Consider the following 17,695-nt stretch of genomic DNA (forward strand, 5'->3'; position numbering starts at 1 on the left):
GAATTCATGTATCAGTTCTAGTAGTTTTTTTTTGTGGAGTCTTTTGGGTTTTCTGTATATAGTATTGTGCCATCTGCAAACAGTGAAAGTTTTACTTCTTCCTTGCCTATTTGGATACCTTTCGTTTCTTTTTGCTGTCTGACTGTTGTGGCTGGGACTCCCAGTGCTATGTTAAATAACAGTGGTGAGAGTAGACATCTCTGTCTTGTTCCTGACCATAAAGGAAAGCTCTCAGTTTTTCCCCCATTAACGATGATATTAGCTGTGGGTTTTTCATGTATGTCCTTTATTATGTTGAGGTATGTTCCCTCTAAACGTACTTTGTTGAGGGTTTTCATCATGAATGGATTTTGTACTTTGTCAAATGCTTTTCCTGCATTTTTTGAAATAATCATATGGTTCTTATCCTTTCTTCTATTAATGTGGTATATTGCATTGACTGATTTGAGAATATTGAACCACTCTTGCAACCCATGTATAAATCCCAGTTTATTGTGGTGAATATTCTTTTAATGTATTGTTGAACTAGGTTTGCCAGGATTTTGTTGAGAATTTTTGCATCCATATTCATCAGGGATATTGGCGTGTAGTTCTCTTTTTTAGTGGAGTCTTTGTCTGATTTTGGTATCAGATTAATGCTGGCCTGATAGAATGAATTTGAAAGTTTTCCTTCCCTTTCTATTTTTTGGAATATATTGAGAAGAATAGGTATCAACCCTTCTTTAAATGTTTAGTAGAACATGCCTACAAGTGAATACAAAATTTCACTCTTTTTGTATTTGTTGAGACTTGTTTTGTGACCTAATATGTGATCTATTCTGGAGAATGTTCTGTGTGCACTTGAAAAGAATATGTATTCTGCTGTTTAAGGATGGAATGTTCTGAATATGTTAAGTCCATCTGGTCTAGTTTGTCATTCAAAGCCATTGTTTCCTTGTTTATTTTCTATTTAGATGATCTCTCCATTGATGTAAGTGGGATGTTAAAGTCCCCTACTATTTTTGTGTTATTATCAATTAATTCCTTTATGTTGGTTATTAATTGTTTTATATATTTGGGTGCTCTCATGTTGAGTGCACAAATATTTACCATTATTATATCTTCTTGTTGGATTGTCCCCTTTATGATTATATAATTCCCTTATTTGTCTCTTTTTATGGTCTTTGTTTTAAAGTCTAGTAGTATAGTTGACACACAATGTAACATTACTTTCAGGTATACAACATAGTGATTCAATATCTCTATAGGTTATGCTGTGTTCACCACAAGCATAGCCACCATCTATCCCCATACATTACTATTGCAATATCATTGACTATATTCCTTATGCTGTGCTTTTGATTCCCATGTCTGTTTTTTTTTCTTTTTAGGAGTTAAAATATGTTTCTCCATCTTTTTTCAGGGAAGTCAGTAGTGCTTTGAATGACTTCTGTGTTCTGATTCTTCTAAATTCTTGTTTAAGTTTGCCTCTCTGATTTGAAATTTATCCTTTATTACTGGCCCTGATTTTTACAAAAGGATTTTCCCCCAACTAACCCTGAATAATCATACAATCACAGCTTTTAGCTTTCATGAGTCCCATTACCATTTAGCCTCAGTTAATCACTGTCTCCCAAGACATAGATTCTGATTGTCAGCATCTACTTTGAGTGAAAAATGGTTGAAATGTTTACTCCATTTCATTTCAACACAAGAAAGAACTCTGCTTTTTAAAACTGTGCTTTAATAATTCCTGAAATCAGAATGATAACAGACCTCCATGAACCTGAGAAAGCATTTCATACTTCCAGAAGAGAGGAAAGAAGTGAAGCAATGGTGTTACTCAGGCACAGTTGGAGGAAGTGCCACTAGAGCAAGGAGTAAATGTCAGAGAAAGTGAGTGATGCAGGAACTGGCAGCAGAAAAGTCGGTCTCCTGGGAGCAGGAACATTTGTAAACCTTTCCCAGTTATGGCTGTGCTTTCTAGCTAGGTTAATATAAGGAATTGTGAAACAAAACTATATGAAGAATCAGTGATGTATAGTGAAACAAACGGGACTGACTTTTAATAGCTTGACAGATGGGGTACTGTTGGAAGGAGGGACTGGCATCACTATCCTACTCTTCTCTCCAACATCATTCTCCCTCTGAGTCCCCAGAAGTTTAGAGATAGGAGTAGTGTGTGTGTGTGTGTGTGTGTGTGTGTGTGTGGTGGTGATTGGAGGTTCTTTCCTATTCCCAGGCCATTAGATAGCTCCACTTCCCTCTTCTTTTTTTCTTCTCCAACTCCTTTCCAAAAGAGTAAAAGAAGCCTTTCCTTAGACAGGTTTAGAGAGACTAAATAAGTCCATGACCTAGATGTGCAAACAAAGCTGACTTGATTACCTGGTTAATTAAACAGTTGCTGTGTCAGAAGCACCACTCTCAGAGAAGCTCTGGGGTTGCCTTTCATCACTTTAAGCTTATATATTCTGAGGTGTCCATCCTTCCCAGCAAAGAGGAGAATTAAATGTCCACATTCCTAAACCACTAACAACATGTGCAATGCCCCACCCTGACCATGTGTGCCTGCCTTCATATTCTCAGGATGAGTTGCAATGATGGCACAGACATGGGGAAGACGTTGAGGTGTTCCCCAACCTTGAATCAGGAAATAAGCTTGCCATCCATATACTGAATAAAGTGGTGCTTAAGAAAGGCCTCTATTAAAGTGTTTCTTCTTGGGAATGTAAGGGCCTTTATGGGAGAACTTACTCTTTGATGTAATAAAACAATGTACAGATAGAAAGAAATAACAAAGATTAGAGTATAAATAAATGAAATAGAAGATATAAAAACAATATAAAAAATTTAATGAAACTAAGAATTGGTTTTTGCAAAAGATAAACAAACTTGACAAACCCATACATAGACTAATTAAGAAATAAAGAAAGATTCAAATAAATAAAATAAGGAGACATTACAAGTGATACCATAGAAATTCAAAGGATCATAAGAGACTACTATGAGCAATTATATACCAAACTACTGGATAATATAGAAGAAATTGATAAATTCCTAAAACAATACAATCTACCAAGACTGTATTATGAAGAAATATAAAGACTAAATATACATATAACTAGCATGGACATTGAATCAGTAATCAAAAACTACCAAACAAAGAAAAGTCCCAGACCAGATGGCTTCATTGGTGAATTCTACCAAACATTTAAAGAATTAATTCTAATTCTCACATTCCTCTAAAACATTAAAGAGAAGAGAACACTTGCACACCCATGTTATAAGGCCAGCATTACCCTGATACCAAAGCCACCTAAAGGCACTACAAGAAAAAAACACTTCAGGCCAATATCCCTGATGAGTGCAGATGTAAAAATCTTCAACAAAATACTAGCAAACTGGGGCACCTGGGTGGCTCAGTTGGTTAAGTGTCTGACTTCGGCTCAGGTGATGATCTCGTGGTTTGTGAGTTTGAGTCCCATGTCAGCTCTGCACTGACACCTCTGAGCCTGGAGCCTGCTTCAGATTCCATGTCTCCCTCTCTGTCTGCCCCTTCCCTGCTTGTGTTCTCTCTCTCTTAAAAATAAATAAATAAACATTAAAAAAAAATCCTAGCAAACTAAATCCAATAACACATTAAAAGGGTCATACACCATGATGAAGTAGGATTTATCACTGGAATGCAAAGATAGCTCAATAAATGCAAATCAGCTAATGTGATATATCACATTAACCGAATAAAGGATAAAAATCACATGATTATCTCAATACATGCAGAAAAAGCATTTGACAAAATTCAGCATCCTCTCATATTAAAAACTCTGAACAAACTAAGAAGGAAATACCTCAACATAATAAAAGCTATATATGAAAAACCCATAGCTAACATCATATTCAATGATAAAGAAAAAAAAAAGCTTTAATACTCGGAAAAAGGCAAGGATGCCTACTCTCACCACTTCTATCCAACATAGTACTAGAAGTCCTAGGCAGAACAGTTAGGCAAGAAGAAGTAGTAAAAGGCATCCAAATTGGAAAGAAAAAAGTAAAAATGCCCCTGTTTGCGAATGACATGATCTTACACATATAGGAAACCCTAAAGACTCAAAAAAAAAAATACTGTTAGAACTAATAAATGAATTCAGTACAATTGCAAGGTACAAAATAAACATACAAAAATCAGTTGCATTTCTATATAGAAACAGCAAACTATCTGAAAAGGAAGTTAGGAAAATAATGTCATTTACAATAGCACCAAAAAGAATAAAATACTTAGGGATAAACTTAACCAAGGAGGTGAAAGACTTGTATACTGAAAACTACAAAACATGGATGAAAGAAATCAAAGAACTCACAAAAAAGTGGAAATACATTCCATTTTAATGGAAGAGAAGATTTAATATTGTTAAATTTTCATACTGCCAAAGGCAATCTACAAATCCAATGCAATCCCTGTTAAAATTCCAGTAACATTTTTCAGAGAAATAGAAAAAAAGTTCTAAATTTCTATGGAACCACAAAAGACCATGAATAGTGAAATCAATATTGATAAAGAATTCTGAACAAAACTGAAGGCCTCACACTTCCTGATTTCAAAATATATTACAAAGCTTACAGTAATCAAAGCTGGTATGATGCTGGCATAAAGAGACATATTGACCATATAACTGAATAGAGAAACGAGAAATAAATCCAAGTATACAGAGTCAACCAATCTTCAAAAAGGGTTCTAAGAATATACGATGGGAAAAAGAGTTCCTTCAACAAATGGCCCTGGGACAACTGGATATCCACATATGAAAGAATGAAATTGGACCCATATCTTACAACAAACACAAAATTCAACTCAAAATGGTTTACGCTTAAATGTAAGACCTGAAACTATAAAACTAGAAGAACACAAATGAAAAGCTTCATGACATGGGTCTTGTCAGTAATTCCACAGATGTGACACCAAAAGCACGGGTAACAAAATCAAAATAAACAAGTGATACTACATCAAATTAAACACTTCTGCACAGCAAAAGAAACAATAAGCATAATGAAAGAGCAAAAGAGCAACTTATGGAATGGGAGAAAATATTTGTAAACCATATACAGTAAAACTTTGGATTGCAAGTAACTTGTTCTGCAAGTGTTCTGCAAGATGAGCAAGCATTTCTAATACATTTATTTATTCATTTTTATTTAAATCCAAGTTAGTTAACATATGGTGTAATAATGATTTCAGGAATAGAATTTAGTGATTCACCACTTACTTATAACACCCAGTGTTCATCCCAACAAGTGTCCTCCTTAATGCCCCTTGCCCATTTAGCCCATTCCTCCACCCAAAACCCCTCCAGCAACCCTTAGTTTGTTCTCTATATTTAAGAGTATCTTATGGTTTGTCTCCTTCTCTGTTTTTATCTTATTTTCCCTTCCCTTCCTCTATGTTCGTCTATTTTGTTTCTTAAATTCCATGAGTGAAGTCATATGAAATTTGTCTTTGACTGACTTATTTAGCTTAGCATAGTACACTCTTGTTCCATCCACATTGTAGCAAATGGCAAGGTTTCATTCTTTTTGATCACTGAGTAATATTCCATTTTATATATGTACCACATCTTCTTTATCCATTCATTAGTCAATGGACATTTGGGCTCTTTCTATAATTTATCTATTGTTCATGGTGCTGCTATAAACATTAGGATGTATGTGCCCCTTTGAATCAGCTTTTTTGTATCCTTTGGATAAATACCTACTAGTGCAATTACCAAGTTATAGGGTAGCTCTATTTTTAATTTTTTGAGGAACCTCCATACTGTTTTCCAGAGTGGTTGCACCAGTTTGCATTCCCACCAGCAGTGGAAAAACGTTCCTCTTTCTCTGCATCCTCGCCAATATCTGTCATTTCTTGAGTTGTTAATGTTATCCATTCTGACAAGCATGAGGTGGTCTCTCATTATGTTTTGATTTGTATTTCCCTGATGATGAGAGATATTGAGCATCTTTTCACGTGTCTGTTAGCCATCTGGATGTCTTCTTTGAAAACTTTCTGTTCATGTCTTTTGCCTACTTCTTCACTGGATTACTTGTTTTTTGGGTGTTGAGTTTGGTAAGTTCTTTATAGATTTTGGATATTAATCCTGTATGGGACATGTCATTTGCAAATGTCTTCTCCCATTCCTTCAGTCGCCTTTTAGTTTTGTTGATTGTTTCTTTCGCAGTGCAGAAGCTTTTTATCTTGATGAGGTCCCAATAGTTTATTTTTGCTTTTGTTTCTCTTGCCTCCAGAGACATATCTAGTAAGAAGTTGCTGCGGTTGAGGTCAAGGACATTGTTTGCCTGTTTTCTCCTCTAGGATTTTGATGGCTTCCTGTCTTATGTTTATGTCGTTCATCCATTTGGAGTATAATTTTGTGTATGGTGTAAGCGAGTGGTCCAGTTTCATTCTTCTGCATGTTACTGTCCAGTCTTTCCAACACCATTTGCTGAGGAGACTTGTCTTTTTTCCATTGGATATTCTTTTCCTGCTTTGTGGAAGATAGTTGGCCATACATTGTGGGACTCACAGTGGTTTTACATAGTATTAAGCTTTTGTTTATTATTTCATTCAGTCAGCAAACATTTGTTTCGAACCTTCCAGGAGGCAAGTACTCAGCAATATTTTGGAGAGGGGTTAACTAAGACCCCTGTCTTCAAGATGCTAATAATAGGCAAGGCAAACACATTTTCTCTGAGTTGAAATAGTGCAAAAATAATGGTGTGTACAAAGTAGAACAGACACATAAAGGAAATGATAGAAATGCTCAGAGTTCAAAAAGCCTTCTAATACAGGGTGTACACAAAAAGACTCTTACAGGGTGCATTTGACAAAAATGGGAAACCTCCAGAGATTCACCTACCCGAAAGTTCTAAGAACTTTGTCAAGTGGAGACTTGTTCCCTTAACCAGTAAGGAAGGCAGTAATTTACTGTGCTGTTGACATAATTTAGGTGTTGTCCACTCTTCCTGCCATGATTCCATCAAATGGAGGAGCAGATGCTAAAGAACAACATTTCTCTTCTTTTCTTTGTTTTTTTCTTTCAAAAATCACTCACAGGGCAACTGAATGCTCAAGCAATAGGTGTTAGAAAAAAAGAAGTAGTATCTCTGTGCAGTCAGAAAGAGTCTGTGCTCTGTTAACAGCATAACGTTTATGAAATCAATTTCCAGTACCTGCTGGATCAGGCTGATGTGCGAACTAGCTTTCCACGGCCCATCTTAATCATTCCTGGGTGATTTGCCAGGGCGGATATTTTATCATGAATACAAAGAGGATGAGAACTATTCTCCTAATATATTCATTACTTGCCACACCATGCTAGTAAATAATATGCATATGATAATTTGAGAGACATAGTGTTCCCATTGCTCTTTTTTTTTATTCTTGGAACTCTGTCTTTCATAAATGCTACAAAAATCAAAGGCAGAATTACCTCAAAATTTGATTTTACATTCCTCCTACTCACCCTTGCTGGTTCTCACACAACACACATAGTACATTTTTCATGTGGCCAGTGGTTTTAGACAGAACAGCCCCTTCAATTCATACTCTTACTGTAGAATGTTCTGGAATAGCTCCATGAAGACTCATTCATTTGTTGGCTTACAAATATATAGTAAGCACCTACTCTGTGCCTGGTATTATGCTAAATCTATGCTATGTTTACTAGAGCGGTGAGCAAGATGGAAACATCTGATTCGTGGGCAGTTGTTTTGGGGGTTTTTTTTCAAACTCTTCCAAAATCTGAGGCATCATATAAAGACAAAAGAGAACATGATATGAATTTTTTTTAAAGCTTATTGAGAGAGACAAAGACAGCGTGATTCAGGGAGGGGCAGAGAGAGAGGGAGTGAGAGACAATCTCAAGCAGCTCTGTGCTGCGAGCACAGAGCCCGATGTGGAGTTCAAACTCACAAAACCATGAGATCATGACTTGAGTGGAAACCAAGAGTCAGATGCTTAACTGACTGAGCCTCCTAGGCGCCCTGAAATGGATATTTTAAATAGATATGGATTAAGAATGAATGAGAGAACCCCAAAGCTCTTCAGGACACATTTCAGTGGACAGCCATGAGTAAATTGATAAGCTGATTGAGCATGATTGAGCCCATGGATTTGGGGAATAAAACCCCACTTATAGACTTGATTTTTTGAAAAGAGATGCATAGGTCAGTTTTCTTAGAAATAAGTGAAAATATAAGTGTGTTTTACTGAAAGTAGAGTTTAATTCATGTGTATTTAAACCATCAGTATGTTTTAGTCTTTGTGAACTTTGCTCAACCTCAGTCTTTTCATCTTCCTTAGGATATTGAACAAAATTATTTTTGTGGTACCTTACACCTCTAAAATTCTACCTTTTTAAATCCTGTCTTTTTCATAATGCTTTCCTAATCTCCATGGCTTCATGTGGAATTTCCCAATTTTGAACCTTAATATGGTAATCTGTTAGAATTGTATTACACTGTGTGCCATTGCAAACCTAACTGACAGGAGCTGAAGCAAATTAGGAGGTTTTTTTGTTTTGTTTCACTTTGTTTTTTTTCTCAGACATTAGAGTCCAGAGGTAGGTATTTCATGGTTGATGAAGTAGCCAAACAGTGGCATCAGAACCCAGGTACCTTTAGTCTTTCTTTGTAAGCATTCATGATCCAAAGTCGGCTGTTCAATACACAGCTTCAAGTCTGAGCTCAGACAAGAAGGGATATCAAGAAGAGCAAAACTCAAGGGCTGGGTGAATCATCTTCCTTTCAAAGCGTTTGTCTAGAAGTTCTTAGTGGCATTTGCTTAAATCTCTTTGGTCAAAATGTATCACATGGCCATCCTTAGGTGTAGGAGAAGCTGGGGAATGCTCTTGTCTTTGGTCATGTACACTGATGCGCTAAAACAAAACAAGGGTTGTACTGGTAGGAAAGGAAGGGGAAAGGGATATTGGATAGGCAGCTTGAATCAGTTGCTGAAGGTTATTCAGATATAATATTCAAAATATTGTTAAACAGGTCTGGTATAACCACTGACCAATCAGAACAGATTCTGGCCAGCATGCCATAGCAGTACATGCTAGCTAAATAGCAACCCTCCTATTTTTCTTCTTGGAGTTACAGTCATTGCACAGTTGGCTTCCCCTCCTTCCCCATGTAATAAAGCCTAAGTCCATCCCTAACAGGACTATACTTTGCATATATTTTTTATTTTCCCCAGGAAAGCAACATTTACCTAGGTAAGCATTCACTTTTGTTGAAAGGAGTTGAATTATTCATATTATAATCCAAAAATGAGATGACCAGGCAAAGAAATGTTCAAGTTATTACCATTACATTTCCCCAGGAATGGATGACCCCCAAGAATGGTGACTACATAATCCTAAATGCCAATTTAGTACAATTGACCATAAACTGGCAGATTGATATGGGCTTTAAGGGTTATTCAAATCTCTTACGACTATTCAAAAGTATTATTATAGACTTAAAAAAGAAAAAAAGAAAAAGCAGTTCTGCCCAAAGTGAAAAGCTACAGTCATAATAGAGGTTTAGAAGACCTTTCTCCTCATTCATTAGGTTGAATAGAATTAAAAAGGAGTCACCTCCACCGTGTTAAAGATCAAAGAGAGTCAGTCTTTTAATGAGTTACAACTGGTTCTTTCAGCCTCTAATAAACCTAATAGTGTATTATTTCTATTTTGCTCAAATCTTGAGTAACCATAATGCTCAGAGTTGGGGATGGAGAATTTTGCTTCATTTCATTTTCTTATAAACTTGACATTAACTCAAAAATGCACGTCTCAATTCGTATTCTTTAAAAAAAGTTCTATTTGTAATGTTCATGGTTTTATTTTCACCAATTACATTTTTTCAAGGGCTTTTATTTTCTCTACTCATTTTCATTTTATTTTTTGAGTATTAATATCATCCATTTTTATTTTTAAATCAGTTTAAATTTGCTTTGTTAATTAGAGATAATACCGTTTTTCAAAATTAAATTACCATAAAGAGACATTAGAGTGAAAAAATCATATGAAATTGCACATTTATTATATTTAGACAACAACATTCTACTATGTCTCATATTTTTATTTTTTATTTAAAAATTTCTTAATGTTTATCTATTTTTTTAAATATAATTTATTGTCACATTGGCTAAAGTGGGTAAAGTGTGCTCTTGGTTTTTGGGGTAGATTCCTATGGTTTATCACTTACATACAACACCCAGTGCTCATCCCAACAAGTGCCCTCCTCAATGCCCATCACCCTTTTTCTCCCTTCCCCCACCTCACCCATCAACCCTCAGTTTGTTCTCTGTATTTAAGGGTTTCTTATGGTTTGCCTCCCTCCCTCTCTGTTTGTAACTATTTTTTCCCCTTCCCTTCCCCCATGGTCTTCTCTACTCATTTTTAAAAGATGTTTCAGTTTCTACTACTTTTTCACTAGTTCTAATTCTCCAGTTTGTTTTCCATTCTATGTATTTCTTGAAATGCAATACAAGTATATCCAAAACTATTTGGAAAATTAATAGGCTATCAAGAAAAAAATATATGTGTGTAATATCTGATTCCCTAATTGGCTTTGGCAAGACCTATCTTTGAGTTATCATCTCCATTAAAACTTCTCTCAAGTGCAGATTATTCTATGGCATAACAAAGGTTAGAATGTAATGGGGGCTTTTTTTCATTACTTTAACCTGTTGCTTTGGCTCCTTTTAACATTTGAGGTATGTACCTACACCTGGCCCTCAAGGGAAATGTCTATTTTTTAGGTTCCTAGCTAGCTAAATTTATTAATAAAGTATGATGGGTTATCTTCTTTATACCATATATATTCAATTCTATGAACTTTTCAATACATTTTATTACCTTTGAAACTGGGGTACACCTTTAAATATTTGGCATATCATTAATTAATTAACAGATTTTTTTCTCAGCAGCAAATAAAATAATGGTAGCAAAAAAACCCAATTGATAGCTTCTCAAATATGTCTAAATAAAGTAATCTTTAACAGTATCAGTGTACTTTTAAGAATTTCTGAATGATCTAGGAACCTGTTCTGAACCATACAATTGTTTCTGACTGGGTACCATGTTGTATATGCTAACCCAAAATGAGGACTTTAAGTCTTTGAAAATAGGATATAAGTATATAGCTACTCTTCCTTTTGATTCTCTACCCAGATATTTCTCTCATTGATAATTTTTGAATTTCATTGACTTATGCCTAATGAAACCAAACTATACATCAATTTTAAAGTATATCTTATTTTCCATAAATTCCCAGTTCTCCTTCCATTTCCCACCCCCCCCTCATAGGCAAACAAGTTACTAAATAAGCAATTAAAAGTAAACAAGTTACTAAATAAATAAGCTGTCCATCTATTCAATGAGAATGTTGTGGTTACCATGATATTTCCTCCCTTTTTAATTGTGCTAAAATGCACAAAGCATAACTTTACTATCTTAACCATTTTGAAGTGCACACAGTTCAGTAATGCATTCACAAAGAAGTGCAACCAATCTCCAGAACTCTTTTCATCTTGCAAAACTGGAAATACTATAATATCTTTTAAATGTTTAGCTTTTAGCTACAAAACCCTTATGATTTTTGTCAGAACAGTTTCAAATAAGTCCTGAACCTCCAGCCAGAGGTTTGGACCTAACCCAGCCCAAATTAGACCACTAAATTTCAACATTTTTTTTCAGATTGTACTCTTTAAATGTGTGTCTGTGTCTGTGTCTGTGTGTGTGTGTGTGTGTGTGTGTGTGTAAATGGCTATTTTCATTCATAAGATGGGATTAAACATTTTAATATTTTAACACTTTAATATTTCAAAATGTTTCCTACTGGTTGGCTCCACTAAAAAGGAATATGTCCTTCCAATAAAAGAGCTGATACAATTCAGTAATTGCTTCCATGTTTCTTTTCTTGTCTTGCCTTGTTATTTAAGGAGTGTACATTTCTTTGAAGTCAGAGAATAGCTTCTCATCATGTGCACACAGATGTATCGATGAATCAGATAACTGTATCTGTGAAGGAGATTGGTTTAAAATACACGAACCACTGGAAAGACAGAAGTGTGTAAAACCATGGCTTTCTTGCTGGACTTTTAAAAGTCCTAGACCTCTGTGCTAGTGCCTCCAAATGGGCCTTAAGGTGCAAACAGGAGGCCAAGTGGATGGGACTGGTCGCATGCTCTTTCTTATCTTCTGCCTTTATTCCCTTTCTTTCTCACCAGAAGCCAGTCCACCCAAAAACTTTGACAGAAGGCTTGTGGGACAAGATAGCCAGAAATGCTGAGTGTGCTAAGGAAGTCGAGGGACCCAGACAGTAAGCAGCTCTGAAATTTGATTTCCCCTCTGTGCTTCTCATCCTGTCCCTCTCTCCTTCCTTTTGCTTTTCCTTAGCTGATTTCCCAAGGATAGAATTCGTTTGTTTTTCTGACCAAATAGTAAACAAGTATTTGTTTTCAGATTCTTAATTTTGAAAGCAACAGAATAGAACTCTTAAGGAAAAATAGCACAAAACCCTACACCACATTAAATTATAGTTTTCTTTATGTAGCCTTAAATAGATTGTTCTTCTTTGGATCAGTAGATTCAAAGGGAAAAAAAAATGTTCCTTGACCCAAGGTTATGTACATGGTTTGGGTGACTGGGACGCATCATCTCAACCTCAAGAAATACCTTAGAACAATGGTTCTTAAACTTTGCTCCACATTAGAATTCTAATGTTCCGGTGGTAGCCCCATTAAATCAGAATGCTTGGTGTCAGGGGAGCCAGGAATCCGCATGTTTTAAGGTTTCCTGGTGATTCAGATATGAGACAGATTTTAGGAACCACTGCCTTAGAGATTGTATTAATAAAGTCCTGATACTGGCTTGCTGCTGTATTGCCACTTCACTTTTCATCAAGAAGTGGAATGTGACAGAAAGCACATTTTTTTTTCAGTTAATCAAATTAAGCCCCAGTTAACTGACGTTGTGCGGTAATTTATTGCCAGGGGGCAATCACAAGGGTGCCTGCTTTAGGGAAAACAGTAGTCAGACTAGTATTTTGGTATCCTGTAGTCAAAATAATGTATTTATCCATGGACTTTTGGTTGTTGTTAGTTGAATCTTCAAACTTTGCAATTTGCTGTTTTAATTTACCCAGACGCAACTTTGGACCCTGGCAGTCTTCTAACTTATTCACCACCTTGTTCTCCAGAGTGTGTAGAGAGCAATAAACTCTCCATGGCACCGGATCTTTGTGTGATAATCCAAGGAGAAAGTACCCATCAGGACCCCTCAAGCAACACCTAATCATCTCAGTGAACATTTCAAGAGCCCATCCAATCCCAGCTCTATCTCGGCTTCCTGGTTTCGTTTCCATCTTCATATGTATAGAGTTTTGTTTTTTCCATAAACATCATTTAAAAGACTATAGGGCCTGGTTCTGAGCACATTCTATTTTGATGGTGAATTCTCCTAATTATTTGGCAAAAGCGAGAGCATGAGCTCATTGGAACAAGACCTTTTTGTCCTTCTGTCGAACTTGTGCTTTGGTAGTCCAGAGGTCCTCATTTGCTGGTGCACAGCCTTTAAGGAGAGAAAACAAGCGCTGTGAGCAAGGGATCTGACTTACGGCTGCTCAGACCCACAGGAAGAGCCTCACACACAACTTAATGATAGTCCCCAAAAGCGTGACAGAGTAGTAGAAAGAAAATTCAGTCTAGTTGGTCTTTATTGCCACAGAAGAAACAAGATTAAAATGCAGTTAATTGGGAGTTTAGTGAGCAGAGACAATAACCAGAATTAAATAATAGATTTGCTTACTAAGAAAGCCTGTGGCATCTCCATTCCTAAAGAGACAGTCTGCTATAGCATGGGGATCAGAGGATTGGGTCACAATCCTACCTTGGCCTCTAACTTGCCATATAACTATTCATGTTACATGACTTTTCAGGGCTTCAGTCTTCCCATCTGTCAAGTAAAAAGTTGAGGTGAGTGATCACCCGAGTCCTTTGTTACGTACTAACAGTCTATGGTATGTGAAAACAGGACATGTAGCCTTCTGTCTTGACTGGGTATTAATAGCAGTTGCTTATCTGAGTTTCTTTCCAACTGAAGAATTTACAGACTAATTCATTAATTTCTGTCCTGTTTTGAGTTGCAAAAATACAACCAGATCCAGATGAGATGATACCAAATAATAATTATTAATTATATTAGATCTGAAAATAATACTATAGTTATGTAAGAATAGAGTCACAATTGCTAGATGTATAGACTGAAATAGATAGGGATAAAGTAGCGTGATGTCAGGGATTTGCTTTTTTAAGAAATAAGAAAATAAAACAATGTATCCAGTAATATATTCAGATCTCACAACATAACTTTTGGGTTGGCAGCCTTTCTGTATATGGAGCCTATATTGTAGAAAAAGGAGTCAAGATCCTGGAGTATGTTGATGGTCTTGAGTGTTCTGGACATAGAACCAAGGGACTAAAAGCTTTAGAGACTACACAAAGCTTTTCTAAAAATTTGGGATGTGGAGGTTGAGTTAATTTACCTTTTTCTTTCTCTGTGTTATATGGATAGGTTGATAAACGAAGAAAGCAATTTCCCCTGAAGGAAATGGAAGCCCTTAGAGGTTTTAGTGACTTTGCTGGGAACACATACTAATGTGTGTGGCAACATCAAAGCCAGAAGGAAGATTGAAGGGTGAGGTTCTAGGACTACCTCTCTCCTGTACCTCCTTCCACTCCTGCTGGGGAAGTACCAATAGTATACATATGCTTTTGGCCCCCATTTGCCTGTGCGGTTTTTGCATCTGTCCAATATCCAAGTCTCCTTAATCATTCTTAAACCTCCTTCCAGTGGTTAGATCTCTCCTTTCATAGAAATTAACAAGATTTCATAGCAGTGAACTCAGAACGCCATCACTGGCTCCTTTTAGGACAGTTGCAACTTTCCCACTGGAGGACCAGATGCCATACTAGAATGGGACTGTGCTATGCCCATATTAGGCTGACCACATCCCACACTTTCTAACTATTTTCACTAATTAAAAATACTAGCAAGTTTTAAATTGATTCATAAAAGTACGAATTTATCACAGAAAAGATGTTTATATAAACACACCAGCCCACTCAGGCACAAACCATCTGTGTTAGTTTCTTAGAGTTTCCATAACGAAGTGCCAAAGCTGGATAACTTAAAACAACATTTATTTTCTTACAGTTCTAGAGGCTAGAAGTCTATAATCAAGGTTTCCACAGGGGCACATTCCCTCTCAGACTCTGGTAGAATTTTTCCTTGCCTCTTGCTAGCTTCTGGTGGTGGCCACAATCCGTGGCATTCGTTGGCTTGAAGGCTACATCACTCCGGTCTCTGCCTCTGTTGTTACATGTGTACATTATGTCTCTTCCCTACTTCTTAGAAAAATAGCAGTCATAGTTGGTTAAGGGCCCATCATTACCAGTATGGCCTCATCTTTACTAATATATCTCCAATGACCCTATTTCCAAATGAGGTCACATTCCTAAGTACTGGGAGACTTAACCATCTTTTTTAGGGGAATGCAATTCAACTCACAATATCATCCAAACAAATGATATTGTGAGAAGGTTTCCATCTGTGCCCTCTGTTGTGGCTAGGCTCCTGACTTTACACAGTTTTAGCACTAATCCCTCTTCTGTCTGGAAAGTGATTTTTGACAAGAAGGATTGAGAGAACAGCCCAAGCTCCATGGCCAGTGCCAGCTCCTTCAGAAACACACGTTCCATCCTGTGTGACATGTTCCATGGAACCCAGGTGAACTCAGGTGCTGCTAATGCAGTGATGGCATGGTAAACTCAAGCTTGCAATTGGAAGGATTCATGGCTCACCCCCTCCAGCTTGTCCTGCTGCATTGGCCCTCACCCCTCTCAGTTCCTCCCCTTCTCCTGGCTCATTCATTCTGCTTTGCTGAAACCACAGCTGCTTTGAATCTGGCCATTTTGGTTCTTTGCACATGAGCTGTAAACCAAATAAGCCAAAGGAAACAAATACAACCATCATTAACAAGCAAGTTATCCAATTATTGGGGTTCTGTTTTTGAGATGGGGTCGGGGGGGCAGTCGAGGCCTTGTATATCGCAAGGCAAATGCTAATCTGCCTGCAGAGTCAGCTTGCCAAGGGGTAATCATCAAACAGGTAGGGCTTCTTTTGAGTTGCACAGGCTTGTCATTGAGGATGTTCATTCAGATCAACGAATAAACCCTACCAAGCACCTTTAGTAAATCTAGCAAGCTTTGCCTTTGCCCTCTGCATTCTGAGGCGAGCATCCAAACTTCGTTTGGTTGCAGGTGCCCAGAGTAAGTCACTGGAGTCACTGGGCTTCTTTAGATTCTGGGCAGATTTCCTGGTGCCACAGGAAATTCTCTCTCTCTCTCTCTCTCTCTCTCTCTCTCTCTCTCTCTGTGTGTGTGTGTGTGTGTGTGTGTGTGTGTGTGTGTCTGTCTGTCTGTCTGTCTTTCTTGGTGAGGATCAGGTCTCTGGGAGATGAGGGAACAGGGAAAGTATATTTGCAGAATCCAATCATTGTACCCACTCTCACCCCACTGCTTGGCACATTACCTGCCTTCTGTGCAAGTGAAAAGGAGGTAAACTACTCTGCTACTGGCAGAGGATGGAAGGTAAAGGAAGAGGAAGGAACAAAAGGAAAGAGGAAACAGGTGTCAGAGTGGGAAGAAAACATTAACCTTGCATAAAGTGATCAAGACTTATATGATATAGTGATCTCTCAATGAAGGAGTGGATATAGCCAAGGTACTGGAATCTTTAGATATTTCAGGGCTTCCTGAAAACCAGTTAACCCCAACTTATCTTAAAACCCATTAAGCCCCAACTCCACATTCACCATGGTTGATACCTTGACTTTTGTATAAATCCTCCCTGACCTTGTTGGACCAGAGACACAGAATGCAGAGTTGGGGCTCTGTCAGAGTGGCACAGCTCCATGGTGGCTCATCTCCGTGCAGCTCAGTTAGGCATGCAGAAAAGCTGAGTGGAAAACAAGACTCCCAATATCTAAAAACTGGATTGGAATTTCTATCCAAGGGACACAATTTTCCCATTGACCTAGTTGCCTGTACAGCATGTGGAGCAAATCCAGGACACTCAAGATGAAAACACTTTTCCCTCAGTGCCTGAATGCCAACCATAATTTTTGAGTTCTCTCAACTGGCATCCCTGTTCTGGTCTAACTCCTGCTGTGGTGCCCGCTCTTGAAATTAAAGCTGCCTGCATTTCCACTACCATCATCCAGAAAGGAGAGGGTATGCCACCATCTTTTCTTTTCTCCTTCAGTTTTTATCTATAGTACTTTGTATTCATTAACAATAGCTCTGGTTCCCTTTGCAATCTGGAGCTTCAGAGGCTTTGCTTTGGGTCAGCTCTGATTTGGAAGACTGAATCTTTGGCAGTGAGGTTTTGGAAGAAAAAGAAAGAGAACACAGGATAGGGGCCAGAGATGGAGGCAGATTCGAAGGTTTGGCCTAAAAGTTGTACTTAATAGATGGAGGACCAATTATCTCTGGAACTCTGATTTCCCAGCAAATACTTGACAGACAGGTTACAGGTGAGGACAAGATTAATTATTAAGGCATTGTGGAGGTGGAGAGGGGTAGAGGGGAAGTAAATACTTTCATGTTCATCACTGTTTATCCAAAATGAGTATT

Source organism: Prionailurus bengalensis, chromosome A1 (genome assembly GCF_016509475.1).
Source record: "Prionailurus bengalensis isolate Pbe53 chromosome A1, Fcat_Pben_1.1_paternal_pri, whole genome shotgun sequence".
Lineage (NCBI taxonomy): Eukaryota > Metazoa > Chordata > Mammalia > Carnivora > Felidae > Prionailurus > Prionailurus bengalensis.